Below are 12,985 nucleotides of genomic sequence, written 5' to 3'. Positions count from 1 at the left end.
AGGATGATCCAAACCAAGTATTCCTGAAATGTTAAGTAGTTCCAGAACTCAGGTTTAGCTTTCCACAATATGTATAACCTCTTTCAAAAGTGTTAGTACATTCTTTTTTCTTCTTCAGGTCAGTGTTAGAGCACTGACTGAAAGAATTGAAGTCTTGGCTCAGTGCCCTTCCCTGCCTGAGAAGATTCAAAGCTGCAGCTTTGCCTTTGCACAGCCCTCATTACCTGAAATTCCTTGCTATCAATAAGAGTTGTTGTTGTTTGTCTTTATGTGGTGATAGTGAATTATAAAGCACTCCCTGGGAGCAGGGGCTAAAGTGCAAATCTTCAGCCATGTTCTGCTAAGCTTCTATGTCCCCCCTAATTCACCCTGCAATCTTTTTTTGCATTTTCTTTTCAAATTTGCAGGTTCATTTGCATTGGACTGTTTTTCTCCTGCCATTACACATAATCCTCTAGCACCTCTCTTTGCTTTCTCTTTCGTATGTTTTTCTTAGGCCCAGGTGTTCTGGAAACAAATTAGACCAACAGGATACTGAAAATGCACTGAGTAAGACAGATCAGCCACATAACTGCAGGGTGAAACAGAGGCAGAAGAGGAATCTGACTCTGTCAAGAGGAAATGGGGTAGAAGTGCAGCAGGTCCTGAGAATACACACAGAAAAAGGGGACAGTTGTAGTCATAAGTTTTCATTGGTACAAAAATCTAGGAGAAGCAAGCACAAGCCCAATATTTTTGAACTAAAATGTCCTGACCATGTTAAATAAGCTATAATCTGTACTTCTTGCATTTGTAAAATTCTTAATTTCATACAGCAATTGCAATGGCTGTTGCTGCTTTTTTTGCCCCCTAATTTTCTCCAAGCAGTTATTTTCGTCCTAAGTTAGAAATTGATTTTAGTCTTTGCTTTTTAGTCAGATTCTTAGCTGAGGGAATAAGAGTTAATGGGGCTTACATTAGTGATGTGTGTTGAGCAATGGAAAAAATCAGCAAAAGAACTATGGCAGCAGCACACGAATGAGTTTTATGGCAAGCCCATCTCAAGAGGGCACATTAAGGGAAACATAATAAAATTTTAGTGATATATAATAAAATGAAATTGCAAAACATTTCCTAATCATAAGGAATGTGGTGCTGAGTCCTTCAAATCCCTACAAAATGAGAATGATGTCAGCAGTATGAAATGACTGCTCTTCTGGTTCTAAGAGAAATTTGAAAAAGCAAAGTTTCAGTGTAGAATTAAGAGACTATCTAGAGAGAAATTGTATATATAACACAGACTGGTTGTCTATTTTGAGTAAAGAGGAAAAAGGACTTAGAAAGAATTCATAAGCAGTGTGTAACTGTTCATTGGAAATATCAGGAACATGAGGAATCAGATTATGGTTGAGCTTGATACTTCAGTTATGAACAGGCAACAAAGTAGGTTTAAGTCTTTTGTAGGTTCACAGAGAGGGTTGTTTATGGATTCTAGAGTAAAAATCAAGCATTTTGTTTTAGCACAATGATGCTTGCCATTTTGCTGGAGCATACTTATTTGTTCATATAATGCCCACAATTTTCCCTAGGCATTCTTGTCCTCTTATTGTTTCAAAACTGAAGCTATTTTTTGTCACAAATAGAGGACACAGTAATAACTGATACAGTTATTAGAGGCAAATATGGTCTTATAAAAAAAGAGTATTTTTGGAAGCATTGCAACAAAAATAATATAATAATGCCTTAATTCTTGGAGTGGACAGAGTTCAGGTTGGCAAATGCTCTTGAGAGAGTCAGATCACAAGAATGAGTACTTCTACTCGGTATTAAAAAATCTATACTAGTTTAACTCCAGTGAACATTTCTTACAATAATTCTTACTAGCCTAGACCTGGACTCCTTATACACACTCACTTTTCTATGTCTAAAGCCATGTTTAAAAGGACCTGAGTTAAAGGAAGAAAAATGCTTGTGTCCAGGTGATTGGTAATCCTTTCTGCCCTTTTTACAAATATCTTAATTATGTCTTTGATGTTTCTCCACACTCAGTTTAGTCTGACAAGTCTGTGCAGACTTAATCTGACTTAAGGAGTAATGGTTGTTGGCTTCCATTTAAGACACTGTTTTCTGTTTCTGTTTACATTTGTCTGGCATCCTGTGAGAGCTGTCAGTGTCTTCTCTTAGCTGGCTAAATGGTACCTGATGTGAGAAACACCAGACTAAGTCTCTGAAAAGTCTCTCTGCTGTTGTCCTTTCTCAGGGTCATCGCTGCCTCTGAATTCCAGTCAGATCTCTACTTGTGACTGCAGTGTTTGTTACAGTCTCTCTCTCTCTCTCTCTCCTTCATCCATTTAACCGAGTATTTGACCTAAATCTGACATGGAACACTGAACTTTGATTGGATGTAAACAGGGTTACCAGTGTCCATTCTCAAATTCAAGTCCAGAGCAGATAGTAGACATAGGCCTACTGTCTACTGCCAATGAACAGCAGCAAATTTCCTGGCTTTGCTCATGACTTGATGCTGTATTAAATGGTCTTGCATTATTTTCATTTTACTTAGATGTATACAGAGGCCAAAGAGAATCAAAGATCCCTGGAGAAAAGCTGTATTTCACATTGGCAACATGAAAAATAGTTTGTTTCCCCAGGAGGTTTTGTTAAGTCAGGATGCTTTCTGAGGCTTAGTAACAATACAACAACTGGAGCATCTGTTGGTCAAATTATCAAATTATGTCCTCGTCTACTTCTGCCAGGTATGTCAACTTGGTTAGATAACAATTGTCACATGCAAGAGGTAATTTATAGCCCTAGCAGAATTACTGCTTCCGTGCGGTGGTCATTAAAATCACTTGCTGTAGAAATAGATGCAGCAGTGGTTGCATGTAAAATTAATCCCTTCATGAGCATTCAATGTGCTGTTCTTCTGAGTGCAGGTTTTTTTTTTTTTCTTTCTGTAGGAAGTTTTCTCCTACTAAGCTGTTCTGAATTTGACTTCTTCCACCAGGAAGAAATTTTTCATTGCTTCTTGAATTGGATTTTACATCTTTTGCCAAACCCTTGCTCATGAAGATGCAGACAAAGTAACTATTTCAGTGAATAACATGTAACCCTTTAGTTGAATTCACCTTTGATATTTTAAATCCCTGATAAATTCACTCTCTCCATAAGAAGAGCAGGGGAATTAAGGATATTTACAACTAAAAAATATATCAGTTTTGTTTGCATAAATTTAGATAAAAATAAAAGTGTTTTTCTTCCACAAATGTACCTTTGAACACAATTCCCTCTATCTGGTTTATGATCTTGAGAATGAAAAGCTGGCTATGTGTAGATTACATATGGGTCTAATGTCTAACCTTGCATTATCATCAATAAATGTAGTCTGTGGATCCTAGCATCCTTCAGCTCACCCTAAAGCAGCGCCAGTGGCAGATTTCTAGTGTTACTGCTGGAACACTGATATGCTTCAGTTGTAATTCTCAGTATAAACAAATGTTTCAAAATTTCACATTTTGAGGGGGTGATACAAAGCATTTGTCCATCACATCACATCTCATGAGTGTGTAGTGAAATCCCTCAGAATAACCACAGGCAGATCTTTGGTATCACCTCCAGCCACAGCTTCATTGACTGTCAGGAGATTTACTTTTTATTTCTATGCTTTCTGGAAATAGCAGCACAATCTAGGAATAAATAATGCAGGAATTGCTAATTGCTCATTAGGGAGTCTGTCTTTGTAAAGTGATTGTACAGCTTTGCAGAGCCAAGCACTGCTTTAACCTTTAGGTGGTTTGAAATTTGGGCTTCCAGTTGTACTGAGGTAATTTTGTTACTTTCTGATGCAAATCTGTGTCTTTACACCACTAGTGGAAATATTGCTATGGATCTTCACAAATATTTGACCTGTTGCAATGAACTGGGTTTTGTTAGTTTCTAGGTGAAATGAGGAGCAGATAAGCAAGGCTGAAGCTTAACATTTGTGAAGAAGGATCGTGAACATGTGACAATGCTTGTCTCCTGCATTTTTACAAACAGTGATTTACTATGCATTCTTTGACAAATATTGTTATGTCCCATGGCCTCGGTTTCCTAAACAGCAAGATTGTGATTATATGATAACAACTTTTAGGAAGAAAACCACACATAGAAGATAGGATTCCAATGTATGCATGCAGCTTATGTGCATTAGTTGGGCTTTCAAATTTGAAATATTTAGTTCAGAAGGTGACTAGATCACAGTCAAAAGGTTTACTCATTCAAGAAGAAGAAACTTAATATTGGGATTACATTCCCATAAGGAAACACATGGTGAACATTTTGAAAATGACATTTTTTTAAAAGAAGGGTTAGCTTCTGAGTCAGATTTTCAGAATATTTATGGTTTGCCTTCAACTGAGGTTTTCAAGAAGATAATGTGTATTTTGTAGAAGATCCTCTGCTTTTATTCATGTTACAGATCTTCCAAGTGTTCAATTGCATCCTAAGGAAAATTGTTTTCCTCTTAGAAAAATATGACTGCATAGTGTAGAGTACCCATGGTTGGCACAGATGAGAGAAGATGTCCGTGCTAGTCTGCTCTGGCCTTAAAAGGTATAAACTCATGAGTTTGCTGAGATTAAAGAAAGAAAATATATTGCAAAATGCTGTGCATCCCTTGATTCATTTAATTGATCCATTGCTTTATGAGCAGTCTCTATTTAAAATCCTAGCTCTTTAAGAGGGTTTCAAGTGAAGGTTTAGTATTTTTCTCAAAAAGTATACATGTGAGGTAGGTAAGATTCCTCAGATTCACTTAAGCTTGTTATTGCATGTAACAATATGCCTTGCCTTTCCTTCACTGCAGGAAAGTCTCTGATTAAGACAGGACTTCTTTTCCCTATTAGAGCTGATACTTGGATATTTTCTTCTCAGAAGTTGCTGCAATGGTACTTTTGTTCATATTGTCATCTTTACCAGAGGCTTGAGTTTTTTAATTTGCCTTGAGCCACTCAGACAAATAGTTACATATCTAGTTAGCAATCTCTGGAAGAACTGATGCTGGGATGCACGTTTCAATGCAACAGTGTGGACCATTTTCCCATTGATGCTGGATTGTCCCTAGGGATCTTTCAAGATGAAGGAGACGTTATTCCTTCTGCCTCCTAGACTTTGGCAACACTGGGAAAGTTGTTTAAATGCCCCTAATGACTGATTTGAAACCAGTTAGATAGGATTCCAATCAATACCTAAAATGAATGTTAGCATCCTGTCAAGCAAAGATTTCCTGCTGTTTAGTTTTGTTTCTGGCTGGAAAAAAAAAAAAAACAACAAATAATATTCCTTAATATATATAACAGTGTCTATCTACTAGATTTTTGGACCTTTGTTCTGATTAAAAATAGTACAGTTCTAGAGTCTGCCCTCTCTTGTTTCTACTGTTCTATTCCTCATCTCTTCCTCTGCCACCATCCCTCCCATTACCACTGGCTACCTCCCACTCCTCAGTCAGGTTTACCTTGCAGTCTTTCCTCTGAAAGCTAGACTAAATCTTATTCCAGTAGTATTCCAAGCTAAGGATTTAGTTTAGATCTTCATACATGTGCAGAAAGACTCCTATGCAGACTAAGGGCTTTGCAGAGGCAGTGGAAGTTTGATGGGTTAAATATTTTGGTGTTCTCTAGTCATGAAGTAAAAGGCAAGAGCATGTTTTCTGCATGTGCATGGGATAATCTGTGTAAAAAGCAGTAGTTAACACTACTTGTCTTGCAAAAGGGTTTTTATTAAATCAATAATGATACAATATGTACTAATCTATTGGACAAAATATTTGAGCATAATATAAGCAGATGACTGGTGTCATCTGTTGTGCAGGCTGTAAATTGATGCTCTGGTGAGAGCATATACTACAAATAGGAAAAGAAATCTGGATTTTAGGGTTTTTTTTCTAATTTCAAAGAATCAAATAGTATTTTATGTCTTCCTTTGAGAAGGCTATATCCATTCCAGAGATTTGAACTTTTTGTCCAGGTATTTAGGGTAAACACTGATTGCCCCTCTGAATTTTGATAGAAATTGAAGTGGTCCTTGATGAGACACATGGTGATAAGGCAGCCATCTGTTTAAAAAGGGGTCCAGTAAATCTCATTTTCAATGACTGAATTAAAATACCCTTTATCTTTAGCTCCTCTCATTTTATTAATTTTTTATTAATTATTTTTTCATTTACTTTATTTTTGTATCACATAATGTGGAAGAGAGGAGGCTTGGAACCTGGAAATATAAATTTAAAAAAGGCAGAAGCCATGTAATAGTGGTACAGCTTGAGATGCAGGATTTCTGAAGTCAAAGGCGTGCCAATAAATGCTTTTTTTTTTTTTTCCAGAAGTCTTGCAAAAATCTGAAATTAAGTTTTTGTTTTCTGAAATCAAACTTTAATTCTCAGGAATGTGAGACATTGAGAATACTTAGCATACAGAAATTATTGTCATGCCTATTTAGGAAGTAGATGTAGCTTGTTTATACACTTGAACCAAGGAATAGCCAGACCACCAGAAGTAAAACCTTCCGGACCTCATGAATACTTCCTAGAAATTTTCCTTCCCTTCCCTTCCCTTCCCACCCTCCTAATTAGTCCTGATCTCTTAAACCTTTGAAGATTTTGAGGGCCCTTGGTTTCCCATGGTTTCAATGGGAGTTGCCAGGAGTAGCTCTCACATTCAGTCACCCAGTGTATTCACTCCCTTTGCAGACTGCTGCAGCCAGGAACTGCAATATGTCACACTATAAGATAGTTTTCTAGGGAGCAGTACCTGTATATATGACAAAGTGCTTGCAAAGACACCAAGGAAGGGAAAGACACTAATTTTCTCCCCTCACATCTCCAGCAGGGGAGTAACACCATTTCTGTCCTGTTCTGCAGCCAACTGGCAACTTGCCTTCTCCAAAATGCACCTTTTCCTGTGGTGGTGGAAGGCAATGACCTCCCCATCATCCAAGGACAGCCAGAAGAATGAGAAACCCTCCTGATTTCTTCTTCCAAGAGCACACTGTTTATAGTCGCCCTTCTCTGTTTTGAGGCAGAACACACATTTTTATCCCTGCCTCATCAGGTGGTGTAGGGGGTTGCAGGCAGATGGTTCACTGTCAGGCTCCAGATTTCTTTAATCCCTCCTTTCTCTTGAGGGCAATAGCTAATATGCCAGCTAAAAACACAACTAGAGCACTACTTACTGATATTTTTTTGCCTAATGACTGCTGATACGGAAGTTTATGCATATGCACAGATTATTTTCAGTGAAATCTCTGAATTTCATGGTTATATCCAAGTAAGGTTTTGGGTGCTTTAAAACTGAGCTAAGCAAGGTTCAAATTATTGGGTTTTACTCCAGTGACTGTTTGTCTGGATTTTATGCTATTCTCTGAAGCAGGAATTGTCCCTCTAGGCCAACTGCCCTCAGCATGGGGGTTTAGACCTGTGCCTGTTTTGGTGCCATATTCTTCTTGCATCTCTTTTGTGGCAAAACATCCATGAGACTTGAAAATGTTTAAGATAAGGCTGCCTCTGCAAAAAACCCTTTAAACATTTTTAGGCAGAGGAAGGTACCAGACCAAGTCCCCACTCCCTGTGCATCTGTACTACCTTGGCTCCTACGTAGCAATTCCTCCCACAGCATGAAAGCAAGCAAAGAACACATTTCAATAATTTAAAACCAGATGAAAACAACCTCCAGGGAAGACTGTGAGCTCCATATCTCACCTAGATGGAATTTCTTCAGCCCTCATACAGGTAACTATATGCTAGAGACCGTGGATGCAAACATCTTTTCTGCTGGCTCCCTTTGCTGACTGGTTTGGGCTTTGTTTTAGTGTGCTTGTTGCCACGGACTGGGCAGGGAATGCAGGTAGCAGCTGGAGTTCTGTATTTTGTGGCAAAGGCAGGTACCTAAGAGTTACTGCACAGCATCTGAGCTGTTGGTGAGGGCCCTGCAGCCCCGCACCTGAGCAGAGTGGAAGAAGGGTGCGCCAGCGTGGGGACGCTGCGGCACAGAGCAGTGACCAGGGCTCACCTGCTCTGGCTCTCTGGGGCACTACACGGTGAGTTCATAAGCCTCAGTCTGGGGCTCAAGGCATATTTTTTTTCAGCGCTGTTTAACTTCTCCAGGTCCTGCAGGTAGTTGCTGCATAAGTAAAAAGTGACACAAGTTTGCCATTATTGGATTAACAAGCTGCTAAGGTCCCTCCTGTCCTTTTCTGTGTAGCGTTGCTGTTCTTACTTGAAATTGGTTTTGTCACCAGTGACAGATTGCAAACTACCTCTGTCGGTCCTCCACATACCTCACCTTTAGAAAGCTGACCGCTTTAGGCTCTGCATCCATTACTGTCACTTAACACATTGAGAGAAATGTAGGAACATCTGCTTCCATGCAACATGCTACAAACTTCCTCTGAAAAAATCAGATGTGATGTTTTGACAGCTAATATTGCTTAGCATGCAAGGCAAGTTCTACCTGAGACAGGCAAAACCACTGTCACTGAAGTAGAAAACTTGAAATGTGCCAGCTTCCTGGGCTGACAGGAATAGTACAGAGCAGGAATATTCCACCCTGTTCAGGGGGCACAGACAGCTTAGAAACTTGTGGCACACACAGAGTCCTACATGAAGGATATGTATTTGCTCTTCCCAGTCATTTTGGAAGCAGCCACTGGAGCATCTGGTTGGAAACCGCAGGAAAAACTCAGAAGAAATGAAAGGACTGAGTGTGTCCCAGTTTCTGGTTAATGAGAATTAGCAGGTTTTGTGCCAAAATATGTTCAGTCATATAAAAGTTTCCTATAGACTACAATAGGTAAATGGCAGAGGTGAAAGGACAGGAAGAGCTGTGGGGCTGAAACCCCTGTAGCCAGCTGTGCAGTGCTTCATCTCACCATTCCTGCTGCATTGCTTTCTTCAATGAAGTAAATGTTCAGAGATACCAATCTGGGTCACTGAACTCAAATCATTCTGCAAGCACTTCAGCCCAGTAATACTAAAGAAGAGCTCAAATTATTTTGAACCACTGATACATCTGATGATCTCTTATTCATTATTTTCTGTGCATTATTGATTGTCTCTTTTGCTTGTTTGCTCAAAGGGAGTTAAATTGCATTCAGGAGCTGAAAGTTTGTAACAACTGACAGTTGGTCTGGAGGCATCTCCTGGCTTCCAGCAGATTAATTTCAAAATGTTAAACATGTGCATACTCACTGCTTTTCAGTGATCTGCTAACATCCAGGAGGTGATGAGCTACCCCCACCCCAAAGGTTTCTACAGGCAATAAATGCAGAGAGAGTATGTAGGGGTTCACCACAAGTGTAGGCTTACTGGGGGAGGTGTTTGGAGCTTGTGCCCTCATCCCTGCTCCCCTAAGTGTCTAGCATTTTTATATTTTGCAATTAATTTCCTGGGAATAAATTCTAGCCTCTCTGACGTTCCAAAAGGTTTTCTTACAGGAAATCAGTTTGAGGGTTTGAGAATGCTTTTAGCAAATATTTGTATTTGTACTCAGTGTAGCAAATCAAGCACATACATTATTATCTGCTGGTAGTTCTTTTTCCTTCAACAGCCTCATGGAACACTCAGCTCCAGCTCATTTTTGTGAGGACACATGTCAGACAGTCTCTCTCCAACTTGCTTGAGTGCAATGCAATTTAACGTAGGTCAGGCAATCTCAGAAGAGCATACAAGGCCAAGCAGCTGCATTTGCTCTTCTGGGAAATTGAAGGGAATTGAAAATTTCTCATTATATTTGTGCCTTTGTATTAGAAAGGCAGTTTATTCCAGCCTTGAAGTTTGCTACCCAAAACTTCTGTGTTAGCACTTGGCTTTTTTTAGTGAAAAACTGGGGGGGGAAAAGGGAGACGGAAATGCAGTTGTATTAGATAAAATTGCAAACAAGAGGGCAAAAGCAGCCTAAGAAACATTGTGGTGTTTTCTGGACAGTTTACAGAAAGATGCTGGACTTCAGTTCCCCGTCCACTGTAGTGTCTTCATTTATCACTATGACTGTACTTCCTGCATTGGAACAATTTGCCAAGAATGTTTTCTTGCAGAGCAAATTTTGTAACTGTAACATGAAGGTGTAACCCTTAAATGCAGGGGTCAAGTGCAAACTTATGCCCCTGTAGGAAAAGTTGTTCTCCAGAATTACTTGGAAGTCAAAAAGGCACTTGTCATTAAGGCTGTTAATTGGAGAGGGAGGCAATCATTGTTCCCACAGTTTCCAGCACTTGTGCTTGGGTCCATCTAAGAGCTGAGGCAACAGTGCTGGTTGTGAGGATGAAAAGCATTTCTAAGCATTACACTGCATTTCTTCAGCTCTTTGAATTAAATATGCTAAAATACTCAAATATAGTGACAGTAGAGCAATACACACCATAGGTATATGGTAATAAGCTTTGGGCAAGAGGGAAAGACACTGTGCACTATCATGCAAGACTCCCAGGCACACCTTCAGGATCAGGTGGAACCTGCTCTCCATCTTTGCCCACTGTGTGTCTGCTTGCAGCGATTATTTTAGGATATTATCCTGAAAACCCTTTTCTATTTCCAATACACATTCATTTGCATTCACATGGGATAATACTCTGCAGTTGTTACTAACTAGGTGCTGAATAGCCTCTTCCAAATAGAGGTATTGCTCAACAGGAGCAGAGGAATTTGAATGAAAACCCAGTTACCCAGTGGGAATGAGGAATCATTTCTAATCTTCCCTCTGCAATTTCTATATGCCTTTGAAACACATGGGGTCTTATATGAATCTTCCATTATCTGTGGAGGAAAAATCCTTGCTACTTTACAATAGTTGTGCTATTCTGCAAGGAGAGCTGTGAAACTATGGCTATATTTTTAGGCTCTTTAGCCAAACATTTTTTTTCTGACTTGACCTGGGTCTGCTTTGAGTTTAATTTGGAAACCTTTCCAACTCAAAACACATGGGAGTACATGTCCAGCATGAGGCAATTCAGTAAAGAAACACCACGCCACCTCCACATAAGAGCTTTTGGGTATGCTATTATGCCTTGCAGACAATCCTCAAGCTGTGCCAATTGTTTCATGGTGCCTGCATGTTACAAAAATTGTGCATATTAAAACTGGGACTGCCATTAAATGATGTCTGTGTTAGGAAAAGGCCAAGATAAGGCCTGCTAGAAGTTTGTGCTGACTAAACAGCCTTGCTTTAAATCCTCACTCACAGTAAGAGGGTGTGAAAGGGCCATTCCAGAAATACTGCCTCTGATCTCTGCCTACAGACAGGGAGGTAGAGGTTAAACCCTAACTTGTCAAGTCCTTTTTAAGAATCATTCATATACTAATCCCATTGAGCAGTCTGCTATGGTTGGAGACACAAAATTATCCCCAGACATGAGAAAAAGCCCTGATAACTGCCCAGGGCTGCACTCAAAAGTTCATGTACAACAGCAGGGCTCAGTTAAATCCTCAGTTACTGTGAATGCCCTGAAAATCTGGCATTTCCAGCTATCAGACATGCAAGTTAGGGGCTCTGCACAGCCTTTTGCAGACGGCTGTTTTGCAAATCAGGCTCTACAAGGCTAGAAGTAAGTCAGGAAAACAAATGAGGCAAGGGGCAGCCTGGCTGACTGCTTGTGAAACCCTTCTGTTGGAAATAGGCTCCACGCCAGCTTCTTCTTTTCTATGATGTTTCCATTTCAGATTTGAGTCCACTGTCTACCTCTACCTCTTCTGAAGATTTTTTTTTCTTGGAACATTGCGTTCTTGCTTCACGGGGAAGCAGAGCCATGCCAGCACCAGCAAAGAAAAAAAAACCAAAAACCAACCAAAAAAAAAAAAAACCAAAAAAAACCCAAAACACCAACAACCATATTTGTAGCTCAAGAATCCAGAGTTCAGGCCTCTTACTTCATTTGCTTTTGAATCTTCACACATATTCAAACCCCTTACAACCTCAGTCCCTGCTGGCAGCAGTGGGTTTGCCAGTTCCCAGTTTCTTTGAGTGTTAGAGGCATCATCTATATCTGGAAGAGAAGGCAATTACTTTGAAACCTATGTAACAATTGGGACCTAATTTCATTAAAAAGATGGAAAGACATTGTTCTCATTTTTCCTTAAAAAATAGGATCCAAGCTTGATAACACCTAAGAAAGCTCTGAAACACTTGCTGAGCTGGTTGAATAGATAAGCCTAAAATAGATTCTCCACAGGCAGTTACAGAAATTTAAATCTGAAATATCAATCAGGTAAACTGTTGGAAAAACACTGTGATGTACAGCCCTGTTACACAGCCTAACCTTGCCCATTCATGCTTCAAGTTACAGCCCAAAGCAGCCAAGTGCCCACATTAGTGTTAGAAGGAGGCACTTTTTTTTTTTTTTTTTTAATAGTAACTTGTCATGTCTCAGGCTGTACATCCACACCAGGAAAAGAAAAAGAAATCAAAATCTTTCTTCAGCTAATTCCCCCTCTGGAGAGCACCACGCTGTGCCACTGGCCAGCCCAGACAGAGCCACCCGCCGCTGCCAGCTGTCCCAAGCAGCTCCCTGCATCAGGTCATCCTCCTTGTAGCACCAAAGGGTGGGAACCTTTCCAGTCCCTGTCATGGGCTTTTCCACACAGAGTACAAAAGGCCTCGTCCAGGGCTGTGCCAAAGCCAAGCCTAGCTTTGAGCTTTCCTTTGTTTTCTCCAGAAGAAGAGTCTGACACTCCCCAGCTAGCAGAGTGGAAGATGCACCATCTGAATCCGGTTGTCTGCAGCCACGGCTGTGTGCTAAGATGCTTGTGTTTTCAGATATCTAATGTTCAAAAAAGACTATACATCTTTAGTAGACTATACACCAAAAGAAGTGTCTTTCTTTGGAATTAGTATGTATTTTGTAGCACATTTTCAGGAGTTGAAAACTGCATGGAAAGTGGAAGGTCCTGCAACTGCCATGAGTGGTAGGTGCAAAACGAAGATTTCCCAACACAGCAATCACAGGAAGTCATGTCTGGGGAAGAGCTTTGTGAAGA

The sequence above is a fragment of the Motacilla alba genome, chromosome 1A (assembly GCF_015832195.1).
Source record: "Motacilla alba alba isolate MOTALB_02 chromosome 1A, Motacilla_alba_V1.0_pri, whole genome shotgun sequence".
In the NCBI taxonomy this organism is placed as follows: Eukaryota; Metazoa; Chordata; class Aves; order Passeriformes; family Motacillidae; genus Motacilla; species Motacilla alba.
The sequence above is the reverse complement of the archived record's forward strand: the minus strand, read 5'-3'. Positions refer to the sequence as shown.